This window comes from Lepisosteus platostomus, chromosome 5, assembly GCF_059453375.1.
Source record: "Lepisosteus platostomus isolate fLepPlt1 chromosome 5, fLepPlt1.hap1, whole genome shotgun sequence".
NCBI classification, from domain to species: Eukaryota; Metazoa; Chordata; class Actinopteri; order Semionotiformes; family Lepisosteidae; genus Lepisosteus; species Lepisosteus platostomus.
This window is the reverse complement of record NC_142615.1, coordinates 58,703,513-58,716,664: the sequence shown is the minus strand read 5'-3', so window position 1 is coordinate 58,716,664 and position 13,152 is coordinate 58,703,513. Positions and strand designations below refer to the sequence as shown.

The following is a 13,152-nucleotide window of genomic DNA, read 5'->3' as shown; positions in this document are numbered from 1 at the left end:
GTCAAAGTGAGGGACATAGTTTGGAAGGCAACACAGAGCTCAGAAGTTCATCAGAAGATACAAAAGATGCATGGGCAGCACACGGCAGCACAGACAGTGGTGACATGTTAGAGGGAGAAAAAAAATCTGTGTAGAATCAGAAAAAAAGCCTGAAGAGCACAGTGAATATTCCCAGGGGGCAAGCTCGTCTGGGACGTCACCTCAGGATAAAAGGGGATTAAGAAAGATTATGTCTGTGCCTAAAACTTTCAAAGTATGTCTAAAGGCTGAACAATGGAGAAAACTAGCACCTCTAAAAGGTACATCTAAACTAAGACGACCATGGACCCAGATGTTATATAGCGAGTTCAGGAAGATAAATCCTTGCTGCCCAATAGCCTTCAAATACCAATACATCAGGAAAGAGAACAGCAGAAAAAAAAAAACTTTCTGATGATAAAAGCAGTCTGTACCTTCAGGTCCTGCAATGTAAAATACATAATGACAACAAGACACAAACCAATGGGCAATGATGACATCACAATTGATGTTGTACAAGTAGGGCAAATACAGCACAGTAAAAGGGAAACAATTTCAACAAGCACATCAGCCTTATCGTAGAAAGATTGCCAGTGCCCTCACAAAAGGAATCAGCAATGTATACTACAGGAACCTGAGCAGAACTCCGCTTGCTGAAATTGCAGCAGGCAATTTATCTAAACCACTAACACAGAATGTGCTGAAAGTCATTTCATCAGAGTTCAGGAACAGTAAACGCATTCACTATGATCCAGTGATTGAATTACATATGGCACAAAAATATATGAAAGCATGCGACTTCAACACTGTCCATTTTTCAGGATATATACAGATTTTGCAGTTAGACACATTTGCTGCCTATCTTTACACAGAACAGAGTATGTGAATTCTTATTGCCCATCTAAAGATGAAGGAGAAAGTCAGCCTTTACCTGGATGCAACAGGAGGGGTAGTCAGAAAAATTCCATCGGAGAACAAAAGAATTTTGTAATACAGTCTTACGTTACCTGGAGGTGGAAAAGAAAGCCTCCATTACCAGTGTCTGAAATGTTGACAACTGACTACACCATTGTCAGTATAGAACATTGGCTACGTAAATTCATGTTTGACATCTCAACATGTACTACCAAGAGAGTGCAGCATGTAGAAACTGACTACAGCTGGGCCCTGATTCACAGTGTTCTTTTTGCCTTCAATGGGGACACCATCCATGCATACTTAAATCGTGCAATGAAAGTCTGCCAAGGCAAACTTAAGTACACAGAACTTCAGATGTTCACTGTTCTGCACCTTTGCTCTGCCCATGTCATAAAGGCTGTCTCTCAAGCAATTAGTAAAAAAACAACAGACAAAGGACTGCGAGACTTTGCAACATTTTCCTTTGCCATCCTGCAAAACAGCACAACTTTGAGTGTCTCCAGAAATGTTTTCAAACACATGTGTATTGTACTCTCAAGCAGGAGGTTCACAACTGAAGTCCAATCTAGTGTCTGCCTCCTTAACGCTTACATTTCTCAAACAACCACACCAGACCAGATAAAAAAGGAAGCAGAAGTCAAAGACACAGATGAGGTACTGTAACCAAAAATGAGAGGCAGCCTGGGCTGCTCTCCTTTCGCTGTGGAGTTCAAAGGTATTTATGAAGACAGCATATCAGTTCAAGGACATGATGACTATGGGACACAACACAATGTGAACCCCTATTTCTGTGAAGACATAATTAGATTTCTGTTGCAAAGATACATGGCATTATTTCCACTGTGGAGTGGAATTTTGTTGGGTGACCTGACAAGATATGCTTCAGACAGCAAAAAAGACATATCAATGTCAGAGGTAGCACAAACAAGAGCCACTAACTGTCATGTTGAGACCTGGTTTGGCATTGTCAAGCAATCAATACTTCAGCACAGGAGGAAACTGAGGCCAACAGAGTTTATTACGATAATGAGAAAATCCCTCTAGGGTGGTACAGAGAACATATAATCCAAAATGATCTCCCCAAAAAGGTTTTGATGGCACCATTGATCACCACTAAGACACGTCATGAACATGCACAGGAACAATGGGCAAAGAGAGCACCAGGTGTAGGCAAAGAAACAAAAAATAAATTCTACAGCGCACCACAGAAAATTCCAATCCCCCAAAAAATGAGAAAACAGGAAAAAAAAAGTTAGCAATAGAAATATTGAAACAAGTGAAAAATCGCCATATGACAGCAATGGCCTGCAAGTACAGCAGGGGAAAGCAGGAACCGCAGAATGTAAAGAATGGCAGCACAAAGAAGAAGGGAAAGTGTCACCCAAGCAAGCTGCCGTGGGCATGACTGAAGTGATCACACCACACTGTGATGCACACCCCATCTCAAAACTTATAAAAGAGAAAACAGATTTCAGAAAGAAGGTAGGATTTGTATTTCAAATATTTCTCTGTGTGGACATTCACTTCTTTTTCAGAGCTTATGAATGTCATCTTCTACTACTGTAGGTGTTCTTTGTCGTTTCTCTCTAACTTGTTATACTTGTTGACAGTGGTGTGTAATCTCCATTTTCATTACGTTAGCTCCAGTGATCTCGTGTACGCTTTTGGCTTGGTAAATCTTTTTTAGGTTCACGCCCTTTGGAAAATTAATCCGAGTGAATTAGTGGTTGCAGTTTTGCCATCCATGCACAGTGCAGACACATATATTCTCAGACACTCGGAGTTTGTGTCTCTGAAACCAGATGAGTGGCTCATAGGCGAGGTAAGATGAAAGTGTTTGATTGCATGCATTTGTTAAGGTTTCTGAGCTTTTGTGTAATCAAATGTGTGTGAGTGCGTGAAATCACATCTTCTTCAATTGTGTTTGCTTTTTCCATAAGACCATTGAGTGTTACTTTCAAGTAGTGAAAGAATCCATGGACTTGGGGAAGAAGGTTTTCCTAATGAACAACAACACAACTGGTGTAATCATGAGTGGGAATAGAGAGCTCATGGCTAGACAACGTTTGTCCAAGGTAAGGACATCAAACACAAATGTCGACGGATTACATTAGTGAGGGGCAAACATGGTTTTTCACTAACTGATGATTGTTTTATCAATAGAGAAACAAGGAGAGCCACAAGCAATCAAAACAGGTCACAACTGTGCCCAAGGTGCTGCCTAAAGAAACTACCTTTATAGTCAGAAATCAAAATTCAAAGGTAGCACACCATCCCTGTGAGGCAGCCTGTTGTACTAATCTTGTCATTCTTTTCATTACAGGTCAACTTTGAAAACTATGAAGCCATTATTAGCCATTATTTTAACACTGGTGTCCACTGGAAATTGTTGGTAAGTGTGGTGCAGGTGATCCAAAACAGCGTAGTTTTGACTTGGAACCATTACAGTTCAAGTGATTATCCTTGTTGCATCTAAAAAAATTACAAATCACAATGTATGTGTTCCTCTCCTGTTAAAAAAGGTGGACATTGATAGTGAGTGTCCAAGGCAATGGTGACAGTGCACTTTTCCTAAATTATTATTGTGAATACTGCTGTGTAATGAACAGACAACCAAACAGGTCAAAGTGTCATGTAGGAAAAAAAGTACTGTTAGGTCATTTCCTGACTGTCTTTGCCAAGGTTTGCAAAATATTAAATGTTAAATAATATATAAATATAAATATTATATATATAAAATATTCAAATATTAAAAACTTTTGTTCTCACAACATAAAACTCCTGAAACTGCCTGTGTGTCTGGCCCCACATTAAATGCAACTTCATGTCTGATGATGGGCCCTTTGTTTCTTGCAGTATCTGTGTGCTCCATCCCAGAAAGTCTTTGTGGTCGACCCTATGGGGAGTGACGAGATGGCAGACTCCACTGCAGCGGCAAAAAGGTTCAGGTAAGAAATCAAGCATTGGTTTCGTGGTGAAATTCTGCAGGGGCAGCTTCCCATTTCAGGTTCAACTTCAGCATGACAAATATGTCCTCATTTATCAATAACCTATTTTTTGATTCACAGGGACTTTTTTAAGATGCGAAGGAATGTCCTAGGAAAAGAAGACTGGTTGAATATCAACTGGCACCCAAGCGTGATTGGTCACACCCAGCAAGCAGATGCCTCAAGCTGTGGGGTCTTTGTGATGCAGGTCAGCATAACCTTTCCACGCCGAAATTTTGGACTGTCTTAAAACTATTGTATGAGAGATTTTTAGGTAAATAATTGTGACAAACTTTTGTCTGTTAGATGGGCGCAGACATCATGAACAATTTCCCGGATATTCCAACATACATTGAAATAAGCAGCAGCGCCAAAGAAATAAGAAAGTTGCGGGAAGACCTGTCAATCAGAATTCTTGAGGCTTCAGGTATTGTACCATTTGATCCTCATTGCCTACGTTTCTTGGTGTATATTATTTTCCTGAAGCATGTTCTCTCTCTGTAACAAGTCTGGATGAAAAAGATTCTCAATTTATTTATATGCAGAACTCATTTGGGTATTCTTTTTGTACTATATAACACAGTGATGAAAAGTAAATTAAATCACATTTCACACAGTTAAAATTCAATGACACTTTGGCCTTCTTCGTGGTTGACACAACCATTGTCTGGGAAAAGTGTGGGTCTAAATTGCCCATAGTGAAGCAAAGCAAACTGAAAAATGATAGCTGTGTGATCATGTGCCCCCTTAAAATCATAGCAACACACGCTGACGCAAAAAAGGGTAACAGGTGTTGACAGGAGTATTCTGAGACATGACAATGTGCAGTTTAAGAAGCAGTAGAACACCTAATCAGGAAAGTGCATACAAAAAGGTCTCTATCAAACTGTCTTCAATTATGCAACAATGATCTGTAGATAACATTGGAAAAATCAGTCTATTTGGCATGTTTATTATAGCTCCTCTCCAGGACATCATCTCTATCTGTATGTGTAATGTACGCACATAATAACAAAACATGCCAGTGAAACGTGATAACAACTGATATAAGGTTTACTGTCTGTGTAGATTCAGTGTGACAGTTGTGAAAACTGGTTCCATGAATTGTGCATCTCAAAAGAAGAGTATGAAAGCGCAAAGAATGAAGTAACATGGATATGTACATTTTGCCAACCCCAGTTTGGTGAGTATGCTCTGCATGCAAACTATCACTATGAAAGGGTTTTTTAAGCAGGACATGTAGTTTTAGATTCAGCAGAAACATACAGTAGGATGACATATTTCAGTGGACATTATAATTGTTTGCAAAGGAACAAGTAATAGGTTTATTCCATGCTGAAAAAAAGAAGAAAGAGAACACAACGTTTCGGCCGTGGAGCCTTCTTCAGGTGTGAGAGAGACTGGGCAGTAGGCAAAGGTAAAGTAGCGGGAGAACAAAGGTTGGGAGGGAGGAGGAGTGAGAGGCGGGAGCAGGGGACAGAAAGAGAGGCCAATCAAAAGGTGTGAAGTCAGAATGGGTGCAGAGAGGTGTGAAATGAAACTTCCAATGAATGGAGAAAATTTAAAAGAACAGTAATCTGTCGTTAAGGGAAGGGAGAATGTGTGATCCTAACTGCAGAATAATTTTAGTTTCGGTGGTCTTTCTGATGTATGAGTTCGGAAAACCGTCTTTGAGAACACAGACGGAGAGATTAGTGTGGTCGTGGCCGTCAGAGATGAAATGAGAAACAATGGGCTTGGAGAGATCTTTAATCTTCACAGCCCTGACGTGTTCTCTGAAGCGGTCTCCGAGTCTCCTTCCTGTTTCTCCAATGTAGATGGCTGGGCATTTACTGCAAGAGATACAGTAAATTATAATTTATAAGTAAGTTATAATTGTTTGTTATTGTTAAGAAGTTTGGATTGCAGGCTTGTTTTCTGGCATTAATGGTTCTATAAATTAGAGATAACTTTTCAAAAAACACACCAAAGAAGGCACACATAAAAGATTACTGATAATCTGTGCAATTTATTACATGACACAGGCATCTCAAAGATAGAATTACTGTGTCAGATTAATGATTAGACATGGATGCATCAAATCACTTACTAGGTTTCTTTCCAATAGTATAGAAACAAAGACACAACCATGAACACCTAAAAGAGCTTGCCATTTAGCACAGAAACAATATAATGTCTTGCTGTAAAAACACAAAGTAAGAAAAAAGGAGTTTGATTAGGAGAGATCTGGCAAATTGTGCAAATACCTAGATCTTGATCTGTGACCCATTTATACTCCTTGGATCCTTTGCAGTTCGTAACCCTTCTTACGGTTTTATATTTCAGGCACTGTTGATGAGTGAGCATCCACCCCCTACTCCCGAGCATTACATAAAAGACATGCTGGAAACTCAAGAAGACTGTCAACGTGTTCTCAGCAGAATTCACCTCCAAAAGACACGTAAGTACAAGTTTCAATATCTCCCCCAAAATTTATCTTGGGTAAGAGTAAACTTTTGTACACTTTGCCAAACAATAATGAAAAACACTAGAACACAGAATCACTAGAAACCATTTGTTATCTATTGCCAGAAACCAAACAAAGTCTGTATGAAAACAGTAAAAAAGTTAATCATGACACAACACAGTCCCTTTTAAATATGATCACTACACACTGTTAACATCACTGTAGTAGTGCAAAGAAATGTAAATCGACAGTATGTCACTGTCACGATATTAGTCCCCCCTCCTTAAGGGTGCTCCAGCCCTTTCACTCAAGACTTTATTCTGTGCACCTGTTTCCCATTCCCAGCCCACCTTAAAAGCCAGGCGCTGACGCTCATCCGTGCTCTGCATCCGATTTCCATATCGTGCGAGTCCGGGACCTGGAAGCGCCTGGTCCCGTTAAGGTTTTAAACTCTGTTCCCGTTCCCGTTCCTGTTCCCCGTCCGCCGGTTCCGACCCGGCCTTCGTGGTTTTTAATTCTTTGTTCTGATGGATCTCCTGGTTTTGGACTTACTCGTGTGTTTTGGATATTCCCTAAGGACTATTTTTTTGGATTGTTCGCCTCGGCCACACCTCCCCCGTGCACCAGCGCACCCTGGACACGCCCCCCTGTCTTCAGCCCCGTATTCCTGCATGACGTTTCCCTAGTGTTTCCCCACTCCGTTGGATTGTGTCGTCTGCATAGGGTCTGGAAAGAACTGTTCGTTACAGTCACCATGACATGATTTATGTGAAAGATTTCCAGATAAAATTGTATCCATCCTAGTAAGATAGATTAATCAAGAAATTCCACTCCGTTGTGAGAAAGATCAAAGAAAAATGGCTTCTATCAAATAGAAGTGTATCTAGGGTGATTCCTTTTTATTAGGTTTCCAAAACAGTACCCTATCTACCTTCAGACAGGGCACAGTGCTAAAAGGATTCTAACCGGAACAATAAAACACAATTGCATCATCGAAGTCCGAACCCCACTGGCTTTCAATATCGTACCATGTACATCTCCAGGAGTGGAGACTCATGAAAAAGAACAGCCTAGACACCAAAGTGATACTTTTCTTACAGTAAGGGTAAGGTAGTTGTAGGATGCTGTCTAGATCAATGAACAGATTACGTTAACAATAGCAAGCACGTAGCAGAGCATTTAGGCACACAGCCCCTAAATTGTGGAAATATATGTCAGACCTTTTTAAGGATGCCCCATACCTACAAGCATATTTAATGCTGTAGTCTTCTACATCGTCTCTGTAGTCTTCTTTATCCCAAGTGATCTAATTCTTTAGGAGGTGCAGAAACATAGATATCAAGTGGGTAAGTAGACAACCACGTTGCAATTGTTTTTTCTGTGTCTAACCCATTTTTTTTTCTCCACACCATGCCTGCAACTGTTCTCTCTTCGGTGCCTTTGGTTGATATTGAGCTCCGTCCCCCATGACAAGGGATCCTCCTGGATTTCTGAAGCAAGGAACCCAGCCTACAAAAGTCAAGATCCTGTACTGCTCAACCCAGTGGATGGGACACACTCAACATTAACATCTAGTCTCACATAATATATGAAATAGAATTCACCGTGTCAATCTGCATGGTTGTCCATGTGAACTGTTTCTAGTAACTACTTGTCATACACAGCCAGGACCTGGAGGGGAGGTCAACCATCAGGCCTTGGATCCCCAGAGATTTGTTTTCTCCTTTGGAGTTTTTTGTTTTTCTCTCCTTCGTGCCTGATGGTAACACAGTCACATCATCAAGACTGCATATCACACCTTCATTGTGATTACAGATATAGCTTATTTAAAATGTGAAATTAGGAAAAAACTAAACGAAACATGGGAAAAAAAAGAATGTGAAATCTAAAATTTTCAGATGTTGTGATGAAGCTTTTGACTCATGAATAGCACCCCACTATCCCAGTGTATTACCTGTAGTGTTATCTTCAGAAAATCATAAAAAAAATAAAGAAAGGGGCCACAGCCACAGCAAGGTTGTATGAGGTTCGGGGGCCTGTCTGGTGTGTAAAACACTTGGGTACAGCAGTGTGGGTGCTGTATTTGAAATGCTATTGAGCCATGAAGACGACCCACCTGTCCCAGTGTATTACCTGTAGTGTAATCTTCAGAAAATCATAAAACAATATAAAGAAAGGTTCCACAACCCAAAACAAAGCTGGGAAAAGTCAGAGGACCTGCTTAGTGTGCAAAACACTTACCTGCAGCATTGTGGGTGCTGTGGTTTAAATGCTATTGGTTTGTGAACAGAATACCCCTATCCCAGTGCATTGTGCCACATTAAATAAAAGCACGAGAAAAAGAGATTCAGAACACAAAGCTGTGTCAGTATTCTGTGTAAAAAGTCGGTTTGAACATCATGGGAGCTGTTTTTAATAAGCTGCTGAGAAAAGAATATTTTAATCTTCCTGCTGTCATTAGTATTGTCAATATAGTTGACCCTTACCTGAATGAAAACAGGACGTAAAGGAGGGGTTTCAGAAATTAAACAAAGCTTTATTCCCGTGCTTACAGTCTGGGTAATTGGAGACTGCGCTGTTCTGCTTCCTATGGTCATATTGACCGTATTGAACAGTATTTCTCGGGTTGTGAACGTGTGCACACAGCGGTCCCCCGGGTTCCAGTTCGTGCGTAATTACGCATCGATGAAAAACCGGAGGTTTAAAAAAAGATAATTAGCTCACCGATAGTTTGATGTAAAGGCTGTGGAAATATCCACAAGTCATGGTCTTTAAAATGCTTTTGGTTTGAAGGCGTTCTGTGCTTCCATTGCGGAGATATGGACAAAAGAATATTCATGCTTGGTCAAAAAAATGTCATAAAAACGAAAAAATAAAGGCTGAGAAATCATCCACAATGTATTTTATACACAAAGCAAGTGTTTTTGTAACTCTAAGAGATTTCGTGAAAGCGCTACAGGCGTGCCAAAATCGTTTTCGAACTTCAAGCTAACTTTACCCCGGTGGTCCAACATGATCTGTCCCTCCCTGATCTCCTGCTCCCGACTCCTTCTCCCACAGCTGCAATCACACTTTAAAGGTCTCGTTTTCCTTCATTCGCATTATTTCTGTCCCGAAACTGTCCTCCACACACTGTGTGATATTAATCACGGCCCGACTCACCAGGATCTGGGAGACGCTGCGGAGTTTGTCTCGAAACGAGTCCTGGGAGTCAGACATCGTGTTTCGGAAAACTTCTGAAACTTCAGACACGAACGATTTGAGCAAAACCTCCATGAAACAGTGAAGCTCGTTTTCCTGCTTCATTTGCGCGATTTCGGCCCCGAAAACATTGTCGACAGACATGATTTTAATCAAGACCCGTCTCGCCAGAACCTGGGAGATACGGTGGAGTTTTTCTTCAATCGACTTCTCGGAATCATCTGTCCGGTTTCGGAAAACTACCGAAACTTCTTGCACGATCGATTTAAGAACAATCTCCATGAAAGAGTGCGCCCCAGTTTCCAGATTAGGCAATAGATTCTCCATTTTTTTCAGAGTCGATCTGAAAAACACAAACTATTTCTGCAGCTGCAGTGGCTGTAAACACGTGGGTTTGAACACAAAAAGCGAAACGTGGTCAAACAGAGGACTTCCGGGTTATCAAATGAACTTCCTTAGTGACCGTTGCTATGAACCAAAAAAATATTAGTCAAATAATAATAATCTGAATAAAATAGTCCAGAATACATGTTTGCGTTATATTATAGTGTAACGTATACGACCGACATTTTTATTTTATTTTTATTAAATGTGTAAATAATTTTCAAATACAACTACAGGAGCCGAAATGGATACAAGAAAAAAAAAACACGAACAGAAAAAAAAATTAACTGCCAGAGGTAACGAAGTAAATTATATTTTTTACATATATCAAATGTTTTCCTTGCTTTATTTGATTGATTTTTATAGAATTTAAATAATATTTCAACTCCATCTGAAAAGTACTAAAAAGGGGAGTATTATTGGACCATTTTGATTTTATGAATGTGAAATTTACTAAGAATGACTAATAAATTTGCTATAAATAAATGCTTTTTTTTTCTTACACAGTACAATATCAAAGTCCTTAAACCTAAAAAAACACCTTTAAATGCCTACAAACAAAATTCTGCAAGTCCGTCCAAAACAACTTCACAAACACACACCTTACAACTAAATGTACCAAAGGTTCCCTTTCAGCCCGACAAAAAATGCACAAATCATCCTGCTCATGCTTAAATAAGTACTTTAGAGAGTACTTATTTAACTGGATAAAACCTATGAACAATTTTAAATGATATCTTTTTAACTTTATTTGTAATACAATATCCATCAGGAGTTATCCAAACTAACTTCCAATTTATATTTTCAAATGGTGCACTCCGAAAAGATCAACTTGACACGCACACCTTTCCTGTATAAAATAAAAATCATCTCTCATTTTTTTACAAAACAAATTGCTTTTCTTTTTACAACATTTCGAATACCGTTAATTTAATAGAAACATCTACCTTAATTTCTTATTTATTCCGCACATCTGCAGTCACTGTTTACATGTCTGCATTGTTTACTTGTACGTTGTCTACTGTTTGTACAGTATATTGTCTTGATGCACTGTCTGTACTTTGTGTAAAGTATCTATATCTATGTTCTCGCAGTCTCCTTCCTCACCGCTCCTGCTCGCTCGACACTCAGTCTCTATGCCTGGGCTCGTTGAATCTCTGTCCAAGTCTTTTGGATCTTAATGACTATATGAATAAAAAATAATTTCAGGTTTACAAATTTGACACCCACTCAATTCAGAGTGCACATGTTTCTTGTTACAGCGGGGAAAAAATGCACATTAAATTTCTCATGCTCACCTATAAGGCTCTGCATGGCTTGGCACCGCAGTACCTGTCTGAAATATTATCGCCCTACTCCTCACCTCGCAACCTTCTCTCTTCTAATTCTGCTCTCCTAACTGTTTCCCAAGCCCATCTACATTCTGTGGGTGACAGGGCCTTCTCCTGTTATGTCCCCAAGCCCTGGAACTCTCTCCCCAAGGATATCAGTGTCACCTTCTCTAAACTACTTCAAATCCAGACTCAAAACCCTCTTCTTTAGAAAAGCCTTTACTGAACTGGTTCCATTCTTCACCCCTCTGCTTTTCTTAGTACCACCATCCACGGTCTCCTCTATATATTGTAATTGTGTTTTATCTTGTGTATTTTTATTTATTGTTGTTGTCATTCTGTAAAGAGCTTTGAGAAGCCACCTTTTAAGGCGCTATCCCCATGTACCCCATGTATTAAGAAGACCCCCCTATTCCAGTATATTACCTGTAGTGTTATATTAAAAAAATCATAAAAAAATAAAGAACACTTTCACAACCCAAAGCAAGGTTGGGAAAGGTCAGGGGACCTGCTTAGTGTGTAAAACACTTGCAGCATTGTGGGTGCTGTGGTTTAAATGCTATTGGCTTGTGAACAGCATCCCCCTATCCTAGACTGCCAGTCTTCTGTGTAAACAATCATGGACATCATGATTTGAACATCATGGGTGCTGTTTTTAAAAAGCTGTTGAGTAAAGAATAGGAATTGTCCTGCAGAATGAAAGCAGGAAATAAAGAAAGGGTTTCAGAAATAAAACAAAGCTTTATTCCCATTCTGACAGTCTGGGTAATTGGAAACTGCTGCTCTGCTTCCTATGGTCATATATGGGTTTTTCGCATGAAACTCTATTGAGCAGTATTTCTGCGTTGTGAACGTATGTATGTATACAGCGGTCCCCCAGTGTTCCAGATGGTGCGTAATTGTGCATCAATCAAAACCCCGACTGTCAGAAAAGGATAATTAGCTCACTGATATGTTTATGGAGGGGTTGTGAAAATTTTCAAACTCGTGGTCTTTAAAATGCATTTGGTTTGAAGGCCTTCTGTGTTATATGATATGTGATATGGACACAAGAATATTCGTGCATGGAATAAAAAGACAAACTGAAGGCTGTGAGAACATTCACAATGTACTTTATACACAGAGCAATTGTATACACAAAGCAATTGTTTCATAAAAACAGCCATGCCAAAATCGTTTTCGAACTTCAAGCTATCTTTACCCCGGTCAAAGTGATGAAGACACAGACATTCAATGAAAACGAATTTGATTCACTCTTTTGTTGTGATGTCATTTTAATTAATGTTAGCTGTGATTAGGTGTCGTTTTTGTCTCTTTTAACTTAAGTCTGCTCCTTTCTTCCTGGTATAGAAATAACATGTTCCATGTTTACAACCACCACTATAAATTATTTGTTCAGCTCTAACGCCTGTCTGCGTTGACAAGGCATCTCAAAAAGACATATTAAATAAGAACACGATCCTTCTGGTTACCATTCCTGTGGTTGGAGCGTTGTTTCGCCCTTTTTCGTTCTTCTACAATATTTACAGACAGGGCTTTATCACTGGAGTTGTACAGAAGAAGTGTGCATCGGTCCATGAAAATCATCAGTACTGCTGTTGTTCTATGCGTAGTTTAACCGAGAGCACTTAAAAGATGCAAAAAGCTTTCAAAGAAAACAGAATTGAAAGACAGTAGAATAAGGAGGTAAAAAAGCATTCCCCCGTTGAGGAATTAACCACCGTCGCCCGCGTGACTGGATATAAAAATAACTGATTCGTTTTTGCCCAGTCTCTGGAAGCTTCAATGCGATTATTTTTCCTTCCTTATTTCTTCATTCCCATGAATTTACTCTGTAGTAGAGGAAACACGAAAGTGGGAAATTGCA

At 39.6% G+C, this 13,152-nt stretch overlaps 2 long non-coding RNA genes across 2 annotated transcripts; both read left to right on the top strand.

Annotated features, from left to right (window-relative positions):
- Window positions 1-2,885: 2,885 nt before the first annotated feature.
- Window positions 2,886-4,125, top strand: LOC148670313 (uncharacterized). The gene is made up of 4 exons (XR_015937032.1): window positions 2,886-3,011; window positions 3,260-3,328; window positions 3,793-3,884; window positions 4,005-4,125. It is a non-coding gene; the product is annotated as an uncharacterized LOC148670313 (long non-coding RNA).
- An 865-nt stretch (window positions 4,126-4,990) lies between these two features.
- Window positions 4,991-8,913, top strand: LOC148670312 (uncharacterized). The gene is made up of 2 exons (XR_015937082.1): window positions 4,991-5,106; window positions 6,249-8,913. It is a non-coding gene; the product is annotated as an uncharacterized LOC148670312 (long non-coding RNA).
- The last annotated feature ends 4,239 nt before the right edge of the window (window positions 8,914-13,152 follow it).